Below are 21,825 nucleotides of genomic sequence, written 5' to 3' on the forward strand. Positions count from 1 at the left end.
CTTTCTCAGTTGCTTTGACAACAAAACACAAGTATTATGTGATTTTTGTTGATGATTTCTCTCGTAAGTGCTAGATCTTCTTCATGCAGAAGAAGAGCGAGACATATTCAAAGTTCTGTGAATTCAAAGCACTGGTCGAGAAGGAGCTGGGGAAGAAGGTGAAGGCTCCTAGGAGCGATAATGGTCTTGAATACATCTCGGATGAGTTCAAGGATTTCTGCAAGGCAGAAGGGATTCGTAGAGAGCTCATAGCTCCCCATAACCCACAGCAGAACGGGGTAGCTGAGCGGAAGAACAGAACGATCATGGGTGCTGCACGGGCAATGTTGCATGATCAGGGCCTACCCGTTCACTTGTGGGCGGAAGCATGAAATACAACAGTTTATGTGCAGAACCGTTGTCCTCATAAGATACTTGGCATGAGTACACCCGAGGAGGCTTATTTTGGTAAGAAGCCTGATCATTCTCATTTGAGGATTTTTGGTGCTAACAAACTACATGCATGTGATGAAGGATGCCAGGAAGAAGTTGGAGCCGACCGTAGAGGTTGGGATATTTTTTGGGTACACTGATACGCCCCACAACTATCGTGTGTATTTGCTAGACAGTGGTAAAACTGTCGTCCGACGGGATATAAAATTTCAAGAGGAGAAAGCCATGAAGTGTTCGCTGGAGAGGGAGCTACACTTGCATGCAGATGAGGAGCTATTAGTTCCTAAGGATGAGCTTCAGGACATGGATCAGCCACAGGACGAGGTTCATGGAGTGGAAGAGACCACTCATGTAGCGCCAACCATCAGAGGGCGAAAGCGCTTGACAGAAGCTGAGCGACTGGCTCAAGATGCAGAGAAAGTTGTAGGACCACCTACAGCCCAACACAGGTAGAGACAGTCACCTGATTGGTACACTGGATACATGGCTCTTATGAGCAAGTGTGTTGTGACTGAGCCATCCTCTTTCAAGGAAGTTGTGGAGGATCCCGCATGGGTAGACACCATGGTGGAAGAGTATGATTCTATTGTCAGAAACAGTGCATGGGAGATTGTTCCTAGATCGGAAGGGAAATCAGTGGTGGGTTCGAGATGGATCTACAAGGTCAAGCAGGCAGCTGACGGGAGTGTGGAGAAGTACAAGGCAAGATTTGTTGCCCGAGGCTTTTCACAGATAGAGGGGATCGATTATGAGGAGACCTTTGCACTTGTCGCAAGGTATTCTTCCATACAGACGATTCTTGCTCTCTCAGCGCAGATGGGTTGGCACATTCATCAGATGGATGTGAAGACTACGTTCCTCAATGGAGTCATTGAGGAGGAGGTGTAAATTGAGCAGCCCGAAGGCTTTGAGGTCTTCAGCAGTGAGTCGCATGTGTGCAGGCTCAAGAGAGCGCTGTATGGGTTGAAGCAAGCACCACATGCTTGGTACACATGGATAGACAGCTATTTCACAGGACTTGGATTCTCCAAGAGCGAGGCGGATCCTAACCTATACCAGATTGTGGTGGAGGGTAAGTTGCTTATCATTGCACTGTATGTTGATGATTTGATTCTAACGGGTGATGAGCTATTGATACTGTCATGCAAGAAGGATCTTGCTACAGAGTTTGAGATGAAGGACTTGGGCCTCCTTCACTATTTCCTAGGATTGGAAATATGGCAGCGCAGTGGTGGACTGTTTGTTTCTCAGGGCAAGTATGCTCAGGAGATACTGGAGAAGTTCAACATGCATGGCTACAAGCCTGTTGATACTCCTCTTCCTGGAGGTTGGAGGAAGGAGGATGCCACTTCGGGAGAAGAAGTGGATGCCACTGTTTATCGACAGTTGGTGGGGTCGCTGATGTATTTGGTCAATACACGACTCGATATATGCTATGCAGTTAACCAGGTTTCACAAGCTATGGTTAAGCCTACCAAGCTCTTCTGGAAGGCAGGCAAGCATGTATTGCGCTACTTGAAAGGCACATCGGGATATGGTTTGTGGTACAGACAGGAGGATGAGGTCAAGCTATGTGGCTTCATGGATGCAGATTGGGCAGGGAACCCAACGGACAGAAAGAACACAAGAGGAGGGGTCTTCAGTATTGGATTGATAACAGTTTCTTGGTACAGCAGGAAGTAGAGATCCGTGGCACTCAGTTCAGCGGAGGCCGAGTATATGGCAGCAAGTTTGGCTGCATGCGAGGCTATATGGATGAGGAAGATCCTGGTTGGTTTGTTCGGTTCTCATTTGGATCCTACTGTGATTTACCGTGATAACCAGAGTTGCATTAAAATCTCGGCTAATCCTATATTTCATGATAGATCTAAGCATATTGACATCAGGTACCATCATATCAGAGATTGTGTGCAGCGGAGGATCATGTTGCTTTCATACATTCGAACGGAGGATCAGGATGCTGATATTCTGACGAAGGCTCTCACCAGGAGCAAATTCGAGTACCACCGAGGCAGGATAGGGGTTGCTGATAATCCATATCTTGTCGAGAGGGAGTGTTGAGATTGCAACAAGATGATGGAGCTTAGTGAAAAGAGTCGCCTTCACTAAGTGGGCCCACAGGCTATTTTTGGCGCAAGTCTATCTTTAGACATATGGATCATGTCTATGGATTGCAGGTTGCTGTTTATGGATGATTGGTCAAGTTGGGAAAAATAGATGGACTTCTATTTTTGATCAAAGTGTGAGTGATCAAAGTCTATTTTTAGACTGATTGTCAAAAATAGAAAAGTCAAATATTATTGTCTCATAATAATATTTGGACTATAAACTTGATCTTATTCTCTTGGAGCACTTTAGTTTGAGCTATAGAGGTGGCACATGCAGCTGTCAGAAGGAAATACGCTTTTCTTATGAGTCAGTTGAGTTGTTGCATGCATGACTTCAGTTAGAACTCAATCAGTTGAGTTTGGTGGAGTTGATTGTGGAGTTGATGGAGTTGTGTTCAGTTTGACTTGGTTAAACTAGTTGTAATTAGTCTAACTACAAATAGACTAATGATGAGTTGTTAAACTAATTATTAACTCATGATGCAACTAATGAATACATCAGTTAACTCAGCTGCATGTCAGTGCATGTTCAGTTCAACAGGGACAGGTGGTAGAGAATCAGATTGTTATCCGTTGTGACTATAGTTGTGCACCAGATCTTGCACAATCAAGGGATTGAGTATGCAAATGAGTTTGCTCACGTATTTGCCCAGTATTGTAGCCTTTGCTCACGTCCAACAAAGTGTGAGTGATTATTTTGAGGTGAAATACGAGTTTGGTAAGCCATTCTCATCAGTTCTTGAGGAGGTATTGAGTAGTGGAGGCAGGCAAGTAGTGGAATAGATTTGGAGATCAGATCTGAGTTGTATTGTATGTAACAGGTGGAGCTGGTACTGGATTGCTTGTGATAAGCATTGTACTTTGTAATGTTACAAGGTCTCAATTATTAATATACAGATAGTTGGGGTTTTTAGCGAGATGCTTTCCCCGGGTTACATACTGTGTTAATGTGTGAATGCTCTTGATGTTTTATTGTTATTGATGCTGCTATATTGATGATCAACGTAGAGGAGCTTATGTATTGTGTATGTATTCCGCAATAGTACATGATCAGGATAATCTCTGTTGAATATGTGTTAAATTATTCAAAATTTCTACAAGTATAGCCCACTGATCGGACCTCCTTTAAGTGATGACGAAGGAGCACTACAAACTTCTCCCCTGAGCACTAGTCAGTTGATAAGACAAGGGTTCCCGCGAATACCTACACCGCCTCCACCCTCATCCCATCCATCCACACTACCTCCATCCTTGCCTCCACCACTCACCCCATCACCCACACCACCGCCACCTCCACTGTCCAATATGGTGAACTCTGTAAAACTACCTGTATTCAAGGGTGTAGGGAATGAGGACTCGAACCAATTTTGGTTCGTCATAAAGGCTGTATGTGAAGCTCAGGGCATCAAAAATGATCACATGAAGAAGGTGACATTGGTTAGTGCTTTGCAGGATCGCACGCTAATCTGGTACATCAAGTACTCTAAAGATAACTAGGCAGCTACGCTGGCAGAGATCCAGATCACGCTGAATAAAGAATTTAGTAGGCCTAAGTTTGAAGCACAGTTGAATGTGGGATTCAAGGAAATCATGATGAAACCAGGTGAGACCCCTTGGGAGTTGGATTAGAGATTGAAGTGTAAAATCCACGAACATAATATGAATTTAACGGATGGGCAACACTACGAATGGTTTGTGGCTTCGCTCCTACCTCACCTAAGGGTTGCGTTGTCACAACAGAAAATTATGACCTAGGTAGAAGCCTTGGATATTACAATGAAACTGCATGAAACACCGATTCAAGATTCGAATCTAGGGGTTTAGTAGATTCATGCGCAGTTCCAAAACCTTTGTCTCGAGATGCAAAGTCTAAAGCAAGAAAAAACAACTCGAATAGAGGTGCACGAAGAATTTTGGTGCATAAAATGCAAGGGTCAGGGGCATGACAAGGATCACTACTCAATCTTCGCGTACTATGTTGCAGCAGGAGGACCAATGCCTTTATGACCGAAGGCCGCGATAGGGCCAAGTGTAGGGCCTGTGCTATGGTGTGCTATATGTCAAGTGGCAGGGAAACATATGACTGATAATTGCCGTTTGCTAGAAAAATTTGTACAAACATTGCAAAACTGTTCTACAATTTTTGTCAATCAGTAGGCCATGGCAAGTGCAATTGTTGAAGTTACGAATTGATGATGGACCAGAAACTTGCATATAGGGTGTAGACAGAAACACGACCTCCAGACCAAAGCGTTTGGGGAATGCGAGGTGAGTATCAAGGGTGCGGTTGAGGGTGAGGTGGTGGAGGGCCTGGTAGAGGCTGAGGGTAGCTTATTTGTTACAATTGTGGAGGACTAGGACAATACGCAAGGGAATGTCACTGTCCAAATCCGACGTCATTGTCATGCCGCTATTGTACTTAGTTTGACCATGTGACTGAGGATTGCCCTATATTGTTGGCTAAGATTCACGAAAAGGGGGCGTAGCCTCCGCAGTCGACACAAAACCTCCAGATGATGAGGGCTGAGCCTCGTGAGGAAGACCGTAAGGTAAACATTATGCCCCTATTCTACTAGTGTAAACCCTTATTGTTATTAGTACAACCCACTTATTATATTGTTGTACCCATGTAGTCCCCATATTATTACTATTGTGCCCCATATAAGTCCACTATTGTTATTATTGTGCCCTTATATTATTATTGTTATTTCAACTCTAATTATATTATAACCCCTTAGACTCCTATATATAGAAAGGCGGTCTTGTCATTTGTATCATTCGAGAATTGTTCATTTGTGTAATGTAAAGGAGGTTTCCCCCTCGAAGAGGTTGAGTTCTAAGGAATTGATCTATATTTTCTATCTCTTTGTGAGCTGGTTTCATAACATTTGGTATCAGAGCTTTGGATTCTAGGGTTTCGTTGCTCCAAACAAGTCATCGTGCCATTTTCGCTATAACTTTTGTTCTACGATGTTTCAGAATGTTGGGTCCCTATAATACTAGTGATTACCCCATTACTATTGTAGTTGCATCCCTTATTAATATTGTTGTGCTCCTATTATCCCCATATTTTTATTACTGTGCACCATAGACTCCCTCTATTGTTATTTTTGTGGCTTTATATTATTATTGTTAGGTTAGCTGGGTTTATTGTGACTCCTTAGAGTCCTATATATAGAAAGGAGGTTTTGTCATTTGAATCATCCAATAATTGTTCATTTAAGTAATGTAAAGGAGGTTTCCCCCTTGAAGAGGCTGAATTCTAACGCGTTGATCTATCTTTTCTATCTTTTCTTGAGCTGGTTTCATAACATTTGGTATCAGAGCTTTGGATTCTAGGGTTTCACTGCTCCAAATAGGTCATCGTGGCATTCTCACTATAACTTTGTTTCTACGACGTTTCAGAAGCCAAAAAAAAAACCGTTTGAGAAGAAATCATGTTGAACCTTGGGTCAAAATGTCAGAGCTTTTCGTGCTATATTTGCGGAGATATGATCTGAGGAAGTTGGTCTTTTTGTAGACTCCTGAATTACATTCCAAACAGGTGACCTAGGGAAAATCGTCATAACTTTCTCTCTGAGCATCGGATTGAAATTTCGTAAGAAGGTACAGAAAGAGGACAGACTGTAGTTTCTTGTATATAGCTTTTAGAGCAAAAGGTCAAAACAGTGACTTGTGGCACGTCATACAAGTTCGCTCTATTGAACTAGTCTGTAATCAGGTCACTGTGGGAGATTTCACATAATTCTTCCTTGGAGAATCCAATTTGGATCAGATTGGTGGCATTGGAAAGAGGACACAGAGGGCTATTGTAGGTCTCAATTTTAGAACTGGATGATCTGAAAGTATAGAGATACATCAGAGGCAATATCGAATTCCTACAAAGTGAAAAAAGGTGTCTAGATTCTTTTAAATTTTTGCTTAAGATTGGTTTGAAAATTTATTTTGAAGGAATTCAACGGGCATAGTAGAGCATTATTATGGGTAATTGATTCCATGAGGAAAGAAAATGAAAACACGTAGTAAGCAACTTGAAAGCTCTAGCATGACTCATGAAGAAGAGGAAGAAATGCTACATGATATATCAAAATTACAAGAACAAGTGCAACAAATGTCACTCTCACAGAAGCTAACAGAAGCTAAGATAAATGGCATGGAATCTAAGATAAAGGGCGTGGAAACTAAGATGGATGATTTGAAGATAGATTTGAAGACAGATTTGAAGAGAGACATGGTAGATTTGAAGACAGATTTGACAAATATTTTCTACAAGAAATACTTACCAATAGTGAAAAGGTACTAAAGGAAACTCATGATGTGAACAAAAGAAATGTTAATCATGATTTCATAGACTCTAATGTGGGATCGAAGACCCACCATATTCCAAAAATCGATATGAGGAAGTTTGATGGCAAGGATCCCGTAACATGGATATTACAGATGGAGCAATTTTTCGATCTCAATAATGTGCAAAACACACAAAAGGTACATATTGAAACTTTATATTTGGAACCAAATCAATTTTTATGGTATCAATGGGTTTTCTCTCATAAACAAATTATCACTTGGGAAATTTTTACGGAAGAATTGATAGCATATTATGAGGATACAAAAAGCAACACTTTTTTTAGCCAATTGATAAGTCAAACAAAAGGGTTCAATAATGGAGCACATTGAGGAGTTCCAAAAATTGAACATAAGGGTAAAAATATTCCAGATGAGCATAGGATTGATGTGTTCATAGGGACTTTAAAGGATAATATCCAACATGATGTTCGCCCTTGGGAACCTGATTCATTAGAAAAGGAATTCAGGTTAGCAAGAAAAATGGAAATCAAAATTATGGCAACCAGGAAGCATACCACTCACAACTATAAAGATGGAAGTGTTGTTTCCCCTAGTCTTCCACAACCTATAAGGTTAACACCACAACAATTGGAAGAAAAAGCAAAAGGGCTTTGTTACAGTTGTGATAGCAAATACACTAAAGGTCATAAGTGTGCTGAGAAGAAATTATTCTACATAGATTACGAAGAAGAAGAATAAAAGGAGCAAGAAAGATCAAAAGAAGAGGATATACTCCAGGAACAAAGCCTAGATAAATAAGAAATGAATCCGACCATATCTTGTAATGCATTGGTGGGAATTACCACTCCTCAAACCTTCAAGATAGAAGGACAAATCAGGAAGAAAAAGGTAATAGTGTTGATTGATTCAGGAAATACCCACAATTTTATTCATTGTAAGGTATCAAAAGAATTGAATTGCTTCTTATATCCAGCACCAGAGTGTCAAGTGATGGTTGCAAATGGAGGAACAATAAATTTCTCTGAAAAGTGCCATAATATCAAGCTATCGATGGGAGAATATGTATTGACTAGCCCAATGCTTTCCATTCCAATGGGAGGTGCTGATGTTGTACTAGGAGTCCAATGGCTATAATCCTTGGGTACAATAGCTTTTAATTTTCAAGAACTTTTCATGAAATTTTCTGTGGAAGGAAAGGAAGTTGAATTAAGGGGTATTGTAGGGAAACCAGGAAACATAATCAACTCTAACGGTATGATAAAGCTTCTAAAAAAGGAACAAAGGGGTGTAATTGCACAATTATGTTCGCTAGATGTTTCCACATTGGAATCATCTATTTCTCCAGAGATCCAAAAATTCTTGGACAATCATTCCAAGGTATTTGAGACTCCCAAAGGTCTCCCACCTATTCGTGATCATGATGATGCTATTCATCTGATTCCAGGAAGTGTTCCTCCAAACATCAGGCCATATAGATATCCCTATGCCTTAAAGAGTGAAATTGAATGTATGGTTGCAGAAATGCTAGAGGCTGGTATAATTCAACCGAGTCAAAGTTCTTTCTTTGCTCTAGTAGTATTAGTGCACAAGAAGGATTGATCATGGTGCATGTGTGCAGATTATAGGGAGCTCAACAAGCTCACTATTAAAGATAAGTTTCCCATTCCTGTCATTGATGAATTATTAGATGAATTGCATGGATCAATTTACTTCACCAAGTTGGATCTTCATTCAGGATATCATCAAATCAGAATGAAGACTGAAGACATTTTGAAAACAACATTTAGAACTCATGAGGGTCATTATGAATTTTTGGTCATGCCTTTTGGCCTTACCAATGCACCTTCAACATTTCAAGGTTTGATGAATTCCATTTTCAAACTATTCCTTAGAAAATTTGTGTTAGTATTTTTTGATGATATACTAATCTACAACAAGTCTTGGAAGGATCATGTTGAACATGTTGACAGGGTGCTACAACTATTAGAGGAGAAATAATTATATGTAAAAAGATCCAAATGTTTCTTTGGAGTACAAGAGGTGGAATATCTGGGTCATATTGTATCTCATGAAGGAGTTAAGGTAGACCCTAGAAAAATTAAAGCAATTAAGGAATGGAAAATCCCCACATCCATAAAGCATCTACGAGGATTTCTTGGGTTATCAGGGTATTATCACAAGTTTGTTAAGAATTATGGGAGAATAACAGCACCTCTAAAAACATTATTGAAGAAAGATATATTTTCATGGAATCCAGAAGCAACAAAGGTCTTCGAACATCTTAAAGAGGCAATGTGCCAAGTACCAGTCTTAGCTACAACAAACTTCACAAAAACCTTTATTGTGGAATGTGATGCTTCAGGAAATGGAATTGGTGTTGTTTTAATGCAAGATGAAAGCCCCATTGTTTTTGAAAGTCGTCCAATCAAGGGAAAGTTTTTACACAAAGCTTTTTATGAGATGGAAATGTTGGCAATACTCCATGCACTTAAGAAATGGCGACCCTACCTAATGGGAAGACACTTCAAGGTAAAAATGGATTATGATAGCCTTAAATACTTTTTAGAACAAAGATTATCCTCTGAAGAGCAACAAAAGTGGGTCACAAAGATGTTGGGTTATGACTTTGAAATCATCTACAAAAAAGGGAAGCAAAATGTGGTGGCAGATGCACTCTCAAGAAAGGATGAGGATGTGGAATCATTTTTGTGCGCCATTTCTATTATCCAACCAGATTGGATAAACGAAGCAAGGAAGGAATGGAAGAATGAGGAAGAAGTGTGGGCACTTATTCGAAAGTTACAACAATATTCTAGTACGTCTGATACATTTAGCTAGCAAAATGATTCTTTATGGTACAAAGATCGCTTATACCTCTGTAAGAATTCCCAACTAAAACAAAAGATTCTTATGGAACTGCACACTTCTCCCTTTGGAGGGCACTCGGGATTTTTAAAAACTTACCACAGGGTTAAGAAGGATTTTTTTTGGGATGGCCTTAAATCAGATATTCAAAAATTTGTGGTGGAATGTTTGGTTTGCCAACAAAATAAAGTTGAAACAATTAAGACACCGGGTCTATTACAACCTTTATCCATTCCAAGCCAACGTTGGGAGGAGGTTTCAATGGATTTTATCACAGGTTTACCCAAGTCTGAGGGAAAGACTGTCATCATGGTGGTAGTTGACAGACTTACCAAGTATGCAAAGTTTTGTGCATTATCATATCCATTTAAAGCCAGTACAGTTTCTACTACATTTATGGAAACAAGTCAAAGGCTACATGGAAACCTAAAGATTATTGTAAGTGACAGAGATCCCATTTTCACTGGAAATTTTTGGACAGAATTATTTTCTTGTCTTGGTACTCAGTTAGCTCATAGCTCATCTTCTCATCCTCAATATGATGGGCAAACTGAGATAGTAAACAAATGTTTGGAAGGATATCTTTGTTGCTTTGTATTCGATAAATAGACACAATGGGTCAAATGGTTGCCTCTAGCTTAATGGTGGTATAACACTTCCTTCCATACATCAACAAAGATGACCCCATTTATGGCACTTTATGGATATCAACCACCATCCATCACGTCATATTTCAGAGAAAATTCTATGGTTCAAGTAGTGCAACATCACATCGAACATCAACAACAAGTCCTCCAACTCTTAAAGGATAACCTCGTGTTGGCACATAATAGAATGAAACAACAGGCAGATCAACATCGCAGTGAAAGAAGTTTTGATGTAGGTGATTGGGTATTCCTACGGCTACAACCATATAAGCAAATGTCCCTCAAGCAAGCTAAGAAGGATAATAAATTATCACCAAAGTATTATGGTCCGTACAAGGTGTTGCAAAAGATTGGTACTATGGAATACAAATTGGAGCTTCCTACAGCTTTTCAATTGCACCCAGTTTTCCATGTTTCATGTTTAAAGAAGGTTATAGGCGACAAGCTCCCAGTTCAAAAAATATTGTCAGAACTTGATGAGGAAGGAAAAATTATATTGGAACCAGAAGTAGTCATAGAAACGAGAACTTCAAAGCTACGAAATCGATCAATTTCGAAGTATCTTATCAAGTGGAAGAACTTATCCGCTGAAGATTCCACATGGGTGTTGTGGGGAAAAGTATCCGATGCGGATGACCCTATCCCTACTCTAAAGGTGACAGTCTTTAGCAACAACTGAAAGTAAAGTTTTGATGATTTCCTTTATGAAAGTACAGAGAGAATGAAGAAAGATTAACCAACCTGGTGTCTTTCGCTTAGTCGATCCTTGTCCTCTCTCTTTGTCTCTTGTTCCCAGCTCCTTGCTCTCTTTGCCGGTCCAGCTACACACAGATCCTGCACAAACAAGAGAGGAAACTACAAGATACAAGTACTCATAACTAATGCATGGATTAGAGTGAATCAAATATACATGTAAATACAATACATCAATGTAATACAAGTATATAGGAGAACATGCAAAACTTTATTGATAGAAGTAACAGGGTTCTGAGAAGGTTACAACCAATGATGGCTCCAATCCAGCAGCACCTCCCCAGCAGCAAGAACTCTCCTCTTCACCTCTAGTAAAACAATCACCCAATAGCTCTAACTGTAAACCAACAGCACCTCCTTGCTTTACACAAAATTCCAGCCTCCTTAGACCTCATAGAAGAGCTCTATATATAGGAGAGAAGAAGAGAGGATGAGTCAGCTTGAGACTGACATGAAGCTGCCTTGTGTCCTCTCCCTCTTCAGTTAATCTTCAGTTCTTGAGTCCACTTGGAGATCCTTGCTTACACATGGTGATCAAGTACCTCTTACTCATCACAGGGCGAATCTCATGAACCAAGTGTCAGTTTGGAAGCTTCCTGGGCAGTTGACACCTTGCAGGATGACTGTGCCACTTGGCCAATCTCGCCCAGCGCAGGTAGCCTTCATTAATCTTGACTTCCAGCGCAGGTACAACGAGGAACAGTTGCATTCCAGCGCAGAAGCTCAGTGGAGCAGCTGACATGATCCAAAATAAGCCTGTTTTGAAGTGTTTTCAGGTGGAGAACTGATTGGAAGTGCTATTGTTTGATGACCTTGTTCTTTTAGGGGTAAGAACAACATGTTTAGGGACTGAGGATCCCTGTGATTATTGACATTTCATGCTCCATGATGCGAGGCACAAAAATGTCTATAACAGTTGCCCCCTAAAGTATGAGGCCGTTTATCGGGTGAAATGCTTTATCTAGAGGGTCCGAAGTTCATTCCAGTGCTGAGGAGGCGCCCTGTAATACAATACAATACAATACATTATTTTTCATTCTATTTTCATGATCTAGCTGAGGCGGGCATTCCCATGCTCAGCTTTAATAAATACATTTTGGTACATATGACAGACGATCGTCTGAAGGTAGACTGATAATTTTCTGCTGAAATTATCATCCTTTGAGTAGGATGATCATCTGCTGCAATGATGTACATGGCAAATGCTTTTATATATCCTGAATATATATCGCAGCCCGGATGGATGAAACTAGATCCGGGGTCTTCAAACTCGTTCGATCTTCACTCTAAGTACAAGTCGATCCATGTGAGAATTTCACTGAAGTCGAACATGGAAAGACATCGCTTGATTACCGGTCAATAATGAAAACCGTTAACAAGCGCGAGAGGAATCACCAATAATGACGATGACCCTCAAGGTACTGCAGTACAATTCACGTGGCGTGAATAAAGGACTTGGCGTCGAACACCACGCAAAATCTTCTGGTCGAAGGTCATTGATGTATACCTGTCGCCGGAAGTGAGAAACTTGCCATTGAGGCATGCAAGCTTCAAAGTACTGGGGGGGGTGTTCCTAGATCAACTTCTTGGATAATGAGCTGAAGTCGACAAGAAGCGATCCGTCAAAGGAGGGCCTTAATGAATCCCACATCAATGACACGGAACGGAGCTAATGATTTTAGTGGAGGTGAAAACAAACTGTGACATATGATTCAGGGTGGCGATCATGAATGGATGAAGGATAATGTATGGTAGTGGATGGGACACGGTTGACACTTTCAGAATGACCTCTCTTGAACATATAACGACACTGATGCGATGGATCGGTAGCATTACCCCAAAATGTGGATGGTTTGGCGAAGACCATGGCGATGAGACCGGTGAATGAAACAACCCAACCCGATGTGGTACGGAGGAAAAGTGTCATGTTCAAGAGCGACTTGCTACCATTAAGCTTTGATGTTCTCCCAATTTTTCCCCAGTCATTTCTGACCAGTACCTCTTTATTTTTGTCAAGCTTGAGGAGGATAACATATGCTTGTTCTATAACCTGCCCTTCGGGCAAGCCCATCGCTATGTTTTAACGAGCCTAGCGATAGGGAAACTCGTTCTCGTCTAAAGACAAGTTTGTCGCTATTTAATCATTTTAACGAGTCTAACGACAAGGAAAACTCGGTCCTTTTCATTTTTAGAGAGTCTGAAAAGGTACAGAAAGTTAACTCCAAAATTCCTTTTTCATCATCTAATCCCTTAAGTCCGAAAAAGTATAAAACAATACAGAAGGGATGAGTGTTCAGTACTTTTAACGAGCCGAACAAGACAAGCGCTCGATCTTTTTGTGCAATAATCCCTCAGGTCCAAAAAGATTAAAATCTAGAGGAGGGATAGCTCTTCCGGTCGTTTAACGATCTGGAAGGCCAAAACTCGGCAAACTTTTCATATTTTACGAGTCAGATGAAAAGAGCTCAAAGAAGACTCATCTTTTGAGGAACGAGTGATAAACAGGGATAGCAGCAGATTCCAGGTACAGGTTGGAATTCTCCAATCACGGCAGTGTCACAAGGATGGCTAGGTGAAATCACTCTTCGCAGCTGTTTCTCAAAAGAGGTAAACACACAGATGGAGGTGAATGATCGGCCAAATGAAAAGTGGAGGTGACGGTGCACAAACACGACCAAGGCTTTTATGGCTGATGGATTTACGATCTCAAAAGGTTATTTACCGGGATAGGTTCTTTTTTTAGATAAAAATGAGCTTAAACTCTGGAGGGAACATTGCTCACTGCTTTTATTTATTTTTTAACGAGCATGAAGACCGCGTTAAAACTGCTCGGATCTTGCGTTTATTTTTTAACGAGCATGAACTATGTGCTAAAACTGCTCGATTAATTTTACATGCCCCCAGCATAATAATGCAAACGAGGTGCATGCCCCCCAAGCTTCATTGCATTCAACTCGGTGGTTGGAATGAAGGTTTACCTTTGAGAAAGGGGATTTGTTTCATTTTTTAATGAGGTTGACATAGTAAAAGAACTATCCTCATGACTCCTTGTTTCATTTTTTAACGAGGTTGACACGAGATTAGAACCGTCCTCGGTGCCCACTGTATTTACAGTATTTCTATTAGCGCGATGATCCATGCTGACAAAATGTTTAGGAATCTTCCGAATCCATTAGATATAGAAGATTTCATATTGTAGGTTTCCACTGTGGCCACCTCCGCCAGATTACTTGCAGGCGGTAGGGAAAAAGTACCCATTAAGGCAGGGTCTTTTAGGAGACCTACTCCAATATTTTGAAGCGAATGATCGCTTCCATGGATCATTGGAATGCTTCCCGTAACTTGTGAACTGTCGGGGAGGAAAGTTTGTTGGTCGACGACTGTAATCCCTCCTTGAAAGGGAAATGCAATCTTCCTGAAGTAGGTCGACACGACTGCGGCCATGGCATATATCCGGGGCCTTCCTAGTAGGATGTTGTAATCGAGGTTTCCATCAATTACTTCAACATCGACTTCTACTGTTTTGCCCCCCAGTTCAACTTGCAAGTTACTTATAATCCCGTAGGGAGTGTATGATCGTCCATCAAATGCTTTTAAGGTCGTTGACGATTTCGACAAGGGTGGTGAGCCTAAATTTTTCCAGCAACTCATCGACATAAGACATGTAGATGCCCCCTCATCAATAATTGTTCGATGAACAGTTTTGTTGAGGGCTTTCGCTTGAATAAGGAAAGCTAGTTGAGCTGGTAACTTAGGGTCATATCCTTTATGATCAAAGGCCACAAGATTGGAATCCATTGGGCCGATCCCACCTATTGCTGATAATAAAGTTTGCTCTTGGGAGGGGCAATTTTGCGGTACCTCAAGTGTCGACATAGTGGACGACGATTGGGCCAGGTCCTCTATTATATTATAATTCTGTGCTATTTTGGCACGAGGATTAAATGTCGATTTGTGTACTACTCCCTTTGGCAACTTTATCATTGGTTCAGGAATGATGGGTGGCACAACTTTGGTCAAAGCTGTCGTCGAACTACTAGGTTGTTCATTAGCCTTGTTATTCGACAGCCATGGATTCCCGTAATCTTTATTCCTTGTCAAAGCATTATTCTGCTGCTTTGAGGTAGACAACATAAGCACTTGGGATCGGGAAGCATTTTGATTAGCAACCAGATTTTGACCAGGATTAGGAAACGGATCAGTCAACACAGCTGAGGTTTTCGGACTCTTAAAGAATCTTTTAAGCTCAGCTTTGCATGGACAATCTACTGTCCAATGATCCTCATCGCATATATGACACCCCGAAGGGGGTTTCCCTTTTCTCCCTTTCTTTTTCTTCTTGTCTCCTGGTTGCTTCAGTTGTTTGCCCTTGTCGTCCGACACGGCACTTACTTCCGAGGCAAGAAGTTCTTCATTTGCATTTTGATTCGAAGTCTTACGGGTTTTCTTAGACGAATCCTGTGTTGACTTTGCGTTTGCAGGGCCAATCACACCATCGCCGGCATGAGAGTCACTATTTGATCCAGGGGGGGGAGGAATTGAAAATTCCGGTCTAGGGGCGTCAGGTATCTTGTCATAGAGCGTGCCAGACTGAGTATATACTAAGTCTAAATACTGGGCACGAGCAATAACTTGCTCCTCTGTTACGACGCCTCCCTTGGCCACATCTTCTGTTATAGCAGGAAGAAGCGACTTTATAAACCACTCAGCTAAAAGCTGATCTGGAACATAAGTCTTTACCATTCTGCGACGACGACGCCACTCATGTATATGATCTGATATATGTGTGGCCGTTGTCTGCTTGAAATTGGTCAAGATCTCTGTTCCAGTTTCGTACCTTATAGGTAACTGAAAGTGTGTTAAGAAAGTCGTGGCTAGGGAACTAAAATTGTCGAAAGAGGCTCTAGGTAATTCAATATACCATTTAGCCGCCGGACCAGTCAATGTCCTCTGGAAAAGGCGAAGCCTTATCGAATCATCATTCAAGGTATTCGACGAACACCACAGATGGAATGTCATCACATGATTCGACGGGTCTTCGCCAGGATTTCCATTGAATTTAGGAATGTCCGAAGGAAGTTTGTGAGGAATCGCTGGCCACCAATGGGCATAGGCGATTGGATCGTTCGTCAATCGATCTAAATCTGGTAATTCTAGAGTTGCCACGAATGGCAACTGCTGATTCAGGTTTGGCGAGGCGTACCCAGGATACGATGGAATCGCCTGAGCAGTAGGCCTTTGCATACCAACATAATGCAACTGATGTTGATATGACTGATATGGCTGGTGGGCTTGGCCACTGTAAAGTGGTTGATTTAACCCGTTCTGAATATAGGGTTGCCCACTATTCGCAAAGATCTGTTGTTCAGATCCCTGGTACACCTGTTGAAACTGAGGTTGTTGGTATTGCACCATCCATGGTTGCGAAGCCATGTTTTGCTGTGCGATACTAACCGACGGACCAAGATGCGGGGTTATGGTTCCCGTTTGTGTCTGTGTCGTCCCGGCAGTTGGCGATTGTGGTTGTGTTGCAGGTTCAATGGGCTGTTGCATTACAACTTGGGGTTGACATACAACAGGCATCGATTGAACTTGCGACACGGTTACAATTGCTGGCGTCGTCGGGATACTAGACATAGGTACACACTATTGCATGGAATATACAACTCTTGGTTGTTGGGGTAACATAGGTACCCAACCACTCGTCGTTACTTCAATCAAACCTGAATGTTGTTGAAAACTGCCGTATGGGTATCCCCCCGGAAGGGGAAGTGAAAGGGCATATTGCCCCCCATATGGTAACAATCCGGAACTCAAGGGTATAGATTGCCTTTGAGGACTGGATGGCCCAAACTGATTTCCAAAGGGATCAATTTGTCTAGTTTCAACATAAGAATTACCGGGTATTATACCGGAAGAACAAACTGGAACAGACCAAGTTGTCGTAATAGTCCCTGGGTGGACTCCTTCTAGCTGATGAGAGCTAGTCGGGACAGCTGGTATGCCGGCAAACATCGTTGGATTGACAGCAGGAGCTTCTGCTGTCGATGTGTCATTTGGCACAGTCCTAGATGTCGACGGTTGCTCAGACATTTTAAGTCTATCCAATAAACTGCCTAACGATTCTACAGGAACTTCCTGTGGCGATGGACAAACTTCTGATGCAGAAGGAAAAAGAGTGGTGCCTACTCCAAAATGAGTTGGAGTATCTGCTTGCTGGTCCTCTACGATTTCCTCTATTGCGATCAGACCAGGAGGAAGAGGAAGACCGTCAGGTCCGTAAAAGATTTCTGGTGCCGAAGAAGGGGTTGCTTCGACAGCGACAGTTGTTTGAACAACAAGACTCTGTGGACCGATTTCAGATGGAACTGGTTCAGTTATGCAAGTACTTGTCTTCAGACTAGGATCAGTACAACTGTCCCTCTGTTGCTGTTGAACTTCTTCAATAGAGGCAGGGATTCCAGAAATATTAGGAGTGACCAAAATCTCAGATGTTGTCGGAACTGTTGTTCTAACTTTAATGGGAGATTTTGACCCGGTTAAGTGAGTTCGCTTTGCCCGTACTACTCTCGATTCCGGAGACAAAGACGGTTGACTCGCGAGTCTCCTCGAACGACGGAGTTTTAATTGACTTTCCTCCACGGTTGCGGATTACTTGATCAACTAAAATACAAAAAGGGGAATTATGTTTCCGTATTGAATGAATTTTATTAGACGCTTTTAGACACAACTTTGCTTTTTCATGTTTTAAGAGTCGAGAAAAAGCTAAAGATGACTCTAGTCGCCTTCGATGTATTAACGAGCCCGAAGTGACAAATGCTCGGTTGGACTTTTTCAGTTATAGAGTTTGAAAAAGGCCAAAAGAAACTGCTCTGGAGATCTAGGCAGAGGGTGTGCCAAACCTCTCGCGAAACCACAGAATACGTTTTACGGTACGGGTGGTCGATCTTCGTGAATGCTGTGTTCACTGCATCGCGATTAGTAGGGCGGCCGACACGGCTTCCTAAGGATAAAGGATAAATGCCTATAGGGGTCTCCCAATATACGCGACGGTACGCGGGAGCACAAGTCCGTATTAGTGCTATCGTCCCTCAGGAGGAATCACCCACCTTCGTAGAGATCGACAGTCACTACGTTTAACGACGCCGGAACATGTCTCTACCTAGACCTCTATTGTGAGCGTTATGTTACAATGCGTTTTTAGATTCATTCAATATATTTTAAGTTGATCTTGTTTAGCAGTTTGTCTTTCAGGATCACCACGAGATGTATTGGTACAAATTCCTAAATGCAGCTAAAATGATAAGCAAGCTTTACAATCTTTTTAGCTTTGAAAATCCTAACTACTGAGGGGAGAGAAAAACATTATCTTTCCACACAGAGCACAAAGCACAAACTAATGCACTTTCTCCTAGATCAATCACGCAAACTTATCAAAATGCAAATGCAAGATGCATGTATTTCTTTTCTTTTCCCTTAATGTTGATGTAGACAAAAGGAAACTGTTGTATAATTTTCGAATTCAATTTGAAGCGTAAACAAACAAGTTTTGTCTAAAATGAAAAGACGCTTTACAAGCACTTGTTTTGACACTAAAAATGTATGAATTCAAACCATAAAATGAAAAACAAACAAACTCAAACAGCCATGAACAGTAATAAAACTAGCTCTTAAGATCACAAAGACACTTTTACAGTTCAGGATCTAAGAGGCCACAGCTATACTGGTTTGCTTTTCACAATGGGAAACTGTAACTGAAACAAGAAATACTGAAAGAACAATCACAGTTTCATCACACAACTGAGGTGGAATAATGTCAAGGAAAGTTGGTTTACAGCAAGTACAATGACAAGCAATCAGCAGCAAAATAACAGTGAAAACAGGGCTCAGACACAGTGGGAAACCTCAGGAGGACATAGCCTAACTGTATCAGCGCAGGCTCTGGTCTGTCAAATTGACTCTCAGCGCAGTTCCCGAAGGGAGTACCTGCGCTGGAATGCAGACTGCTTGTGGACAGCCTGCACTGAGACACGAGAGTTGCGTTTACAAGGATTTCCGGGTCATAAAAATCTCAAAAATGCACTGTTTTTGCTGAAATAAAAAGCTATAGGTCAAGTACAAGCTAAGGGATGATCAAGAGGATGAAAAGCTATCACAAAGAGTATAAGAGTCTTTTGTAGATCAGCTCTTCAAATCATGAATCTGCTCAAAATGAGCAAGAGTAGCAGCCCCTCTACTTCGCTTTTGATATAGTCAAAAGCTTTTCGATTCGGTACTCTTTGGTTCAGGAAATGAATAGCAAAGATACTACAAAAACCAACAAGATACTAGGCTCCCCAGTGGAGTCGCCAGTTTGTTGTGGGGAAAAGTATCCGATGCGGATGACCCTATCCCTACTCTAAAGGTGACAGTCTTTAGCAACAACTGAAAGTAAAGTTTTGATGATTTCCTTTATGAAAGTACAGAGAGAATGAAGAAAGATTAACCAACCTGGTGTCTTTCGCTTAGTCGATCCTTGTCCTCTCTCTTTGTCTCTTGTTCCCAGCTCCTTGCTCTCTTTGCCGGTCCAGCTACACACAGATCCTGCACAAACAAGAGAGGAAACTACAAGATACAAGTACTCATAACTGATGCATGGATTAGAGTGAATCAAATATACATGTAAATACAATACATCAATGTAATACAAGTATATAGGAGAACATGCAAAACTTTATTGATAGAAGTAACAGGGTTCTGAGAAGGTTACAACCAATGATGGCTCCAATCCAGCAGCACCTCCCCAGCAGCAAGAACTCTCCTCTTCACCTCTAGTAAAACAATCACCCAATAGCTCTAACTGTAAACCAACAGCACCTCCTTGCTTTACACAAAATTCCAGCCTCCTTAGACCTCATAGAAGAGCTCTATATATAGGAGAGAAGAAGAGAGGATGAGTCAGCTTGAGACTGACATGAAGCTGCCTTGTGTCCTCTCCCTCTTCAGTTAATCTTCAGTTCTTGAGTCCACTTGGAGATCCTTGCTTACACATGGTGATCAAGTACCTCTTACTCATCACAAGGCGAATCTCATGAACCAAGTGTCAGTTTGGAAGCTTCCTGGGCAGTTGACACCTTGCAGGATGACTGTGCCACTTGGCCAATCTCGCCCAGCGCAGGTAGCCTTCATTAATCTTGACTTCCAGCGTAGGTACAAGGAGGGATAGTTGCATTCCAGCGCAGAAGCTCAGTGGAGCAGCTGACATGATCCAAAATAAGCCTGTTTTGAAGTGTTTTCAGGTGGAGAACTGATTGGAAGTGCTGTTGTTTGATGACCTTGTTCTTTTAGGGGTAAGAACAACATGTTTAGGGACTGAGGATCCCTGTGATTATTGACATTTCATGCTCCATGATGCGAGGCACAAAAATGTCTATAACAATGGGAGGATGAGAATTTTATACAGAAGCATCCATAAATACTCAAGCGTTGAGGACAACAATTTTTTGAAGGAGAGGGGCATGTTGGGTCCCTATAATACTAGTGATTACCCCATTACTATTGTAGTTGCATCCCTTATTAATATTGTTGTGCCTCTACTATCCCCATATTGTTATTACTGTGCCCCATAGAATCCCTCTATTGTTATTTTTGTAGCTTTATATTATTATTGTTAGGTCGGCTGGGTTATATTGTGACTCCTTAGATTCCTATATATAGAAAGAAGGTTTTGTCATTTGAATCATCCAAGAATTGTTCATTTAAGTAATGTAAAGGAGGTTGCCCCCTCGAAGAGGCTGACTTCTAAGGTGTTGATCTATATTTTATATCTTTTCTTGAGCTTGTTTCATAACACAGAACCTAAAACAAGAACCCATTTGGGCTGAAATAGTTTTGAACTTTGGGTCCAAATTTCAGAGCTTTTCTCACTATATTTGTGGAGATATGATTTGAGGAAGTTGGCATTTTTGAAGACTCCTGAATTACATTCCAAAAAGGTGACCTAGGGAAAATCGTCATAACTTTTGTTTTGAGCATCAAATTGAAATATCGTCATAAGTTTCAAAAAGAGGATGGCCTATAGTTTTCTGTGTATCAGTTTAGATACTAAGGTCGAAACAGTGACACGTGGCTCATCGTACAATTTCACTCTACTGAACTAGTCTATAATCAGGTAACCCTGGGAGATTTGGCATAACTCTTCCTTGGAGAATCCAATTTTGATCATACTGGTGGCATTGGAAAGAGGACGAAGAGGGCTACGGTAGGTCCTGATTTTAGAACTGAGAGATTCAAAATTATAGAGGTATATCAGATTCAATATCGAGCTCCTACAAGTGAAGAAAGGTGTGTATTTTTAAAATTTTTGCATAAGCTTGGTTTGAAAATTTAGTTTGAAGGAATTCAAAGGGCATAGTGAAGCATTATTATCGGTAACTGATGCCCCGAAGAAAGAAAATGGAAACATCTAGTAAGAAACTTGAAATCTCTAGCATGACTCATGAAGAAGAGGAAGAAATGCAACATGATATATCAATATTACGAAACCAAGTGCAACAAATTTCACTCGCACAAAAGGTAACAAAAAATAAGATGGATGGTTTAAAGAAAGACGTAGAAGCTAAGATGTACGATTTAAAGAAAGGCATAGAAGCTAATATGAATGACTTGGAAGCTAAGATGGATGGCATGGAAACTACGATGGATAGCATGGAAGCTAAGATGGATGGCATGGA

This window comes from Pinus tabuliformis, chromosome X, assembly GCF_031772625.1.
Source record: "Pinus tabuliformis cultivar Carrire ecotype Pingquan chromosome X, CPIR1, whole genome shotgun sequence".
In the NCBI taxonomy this organism is placed as follows: Eukaryota; Viridiplantae; Streptophyta; class Pinopsida; order Pinales; family Pinaceae; genus Pinus; species Pinus tabuliformis.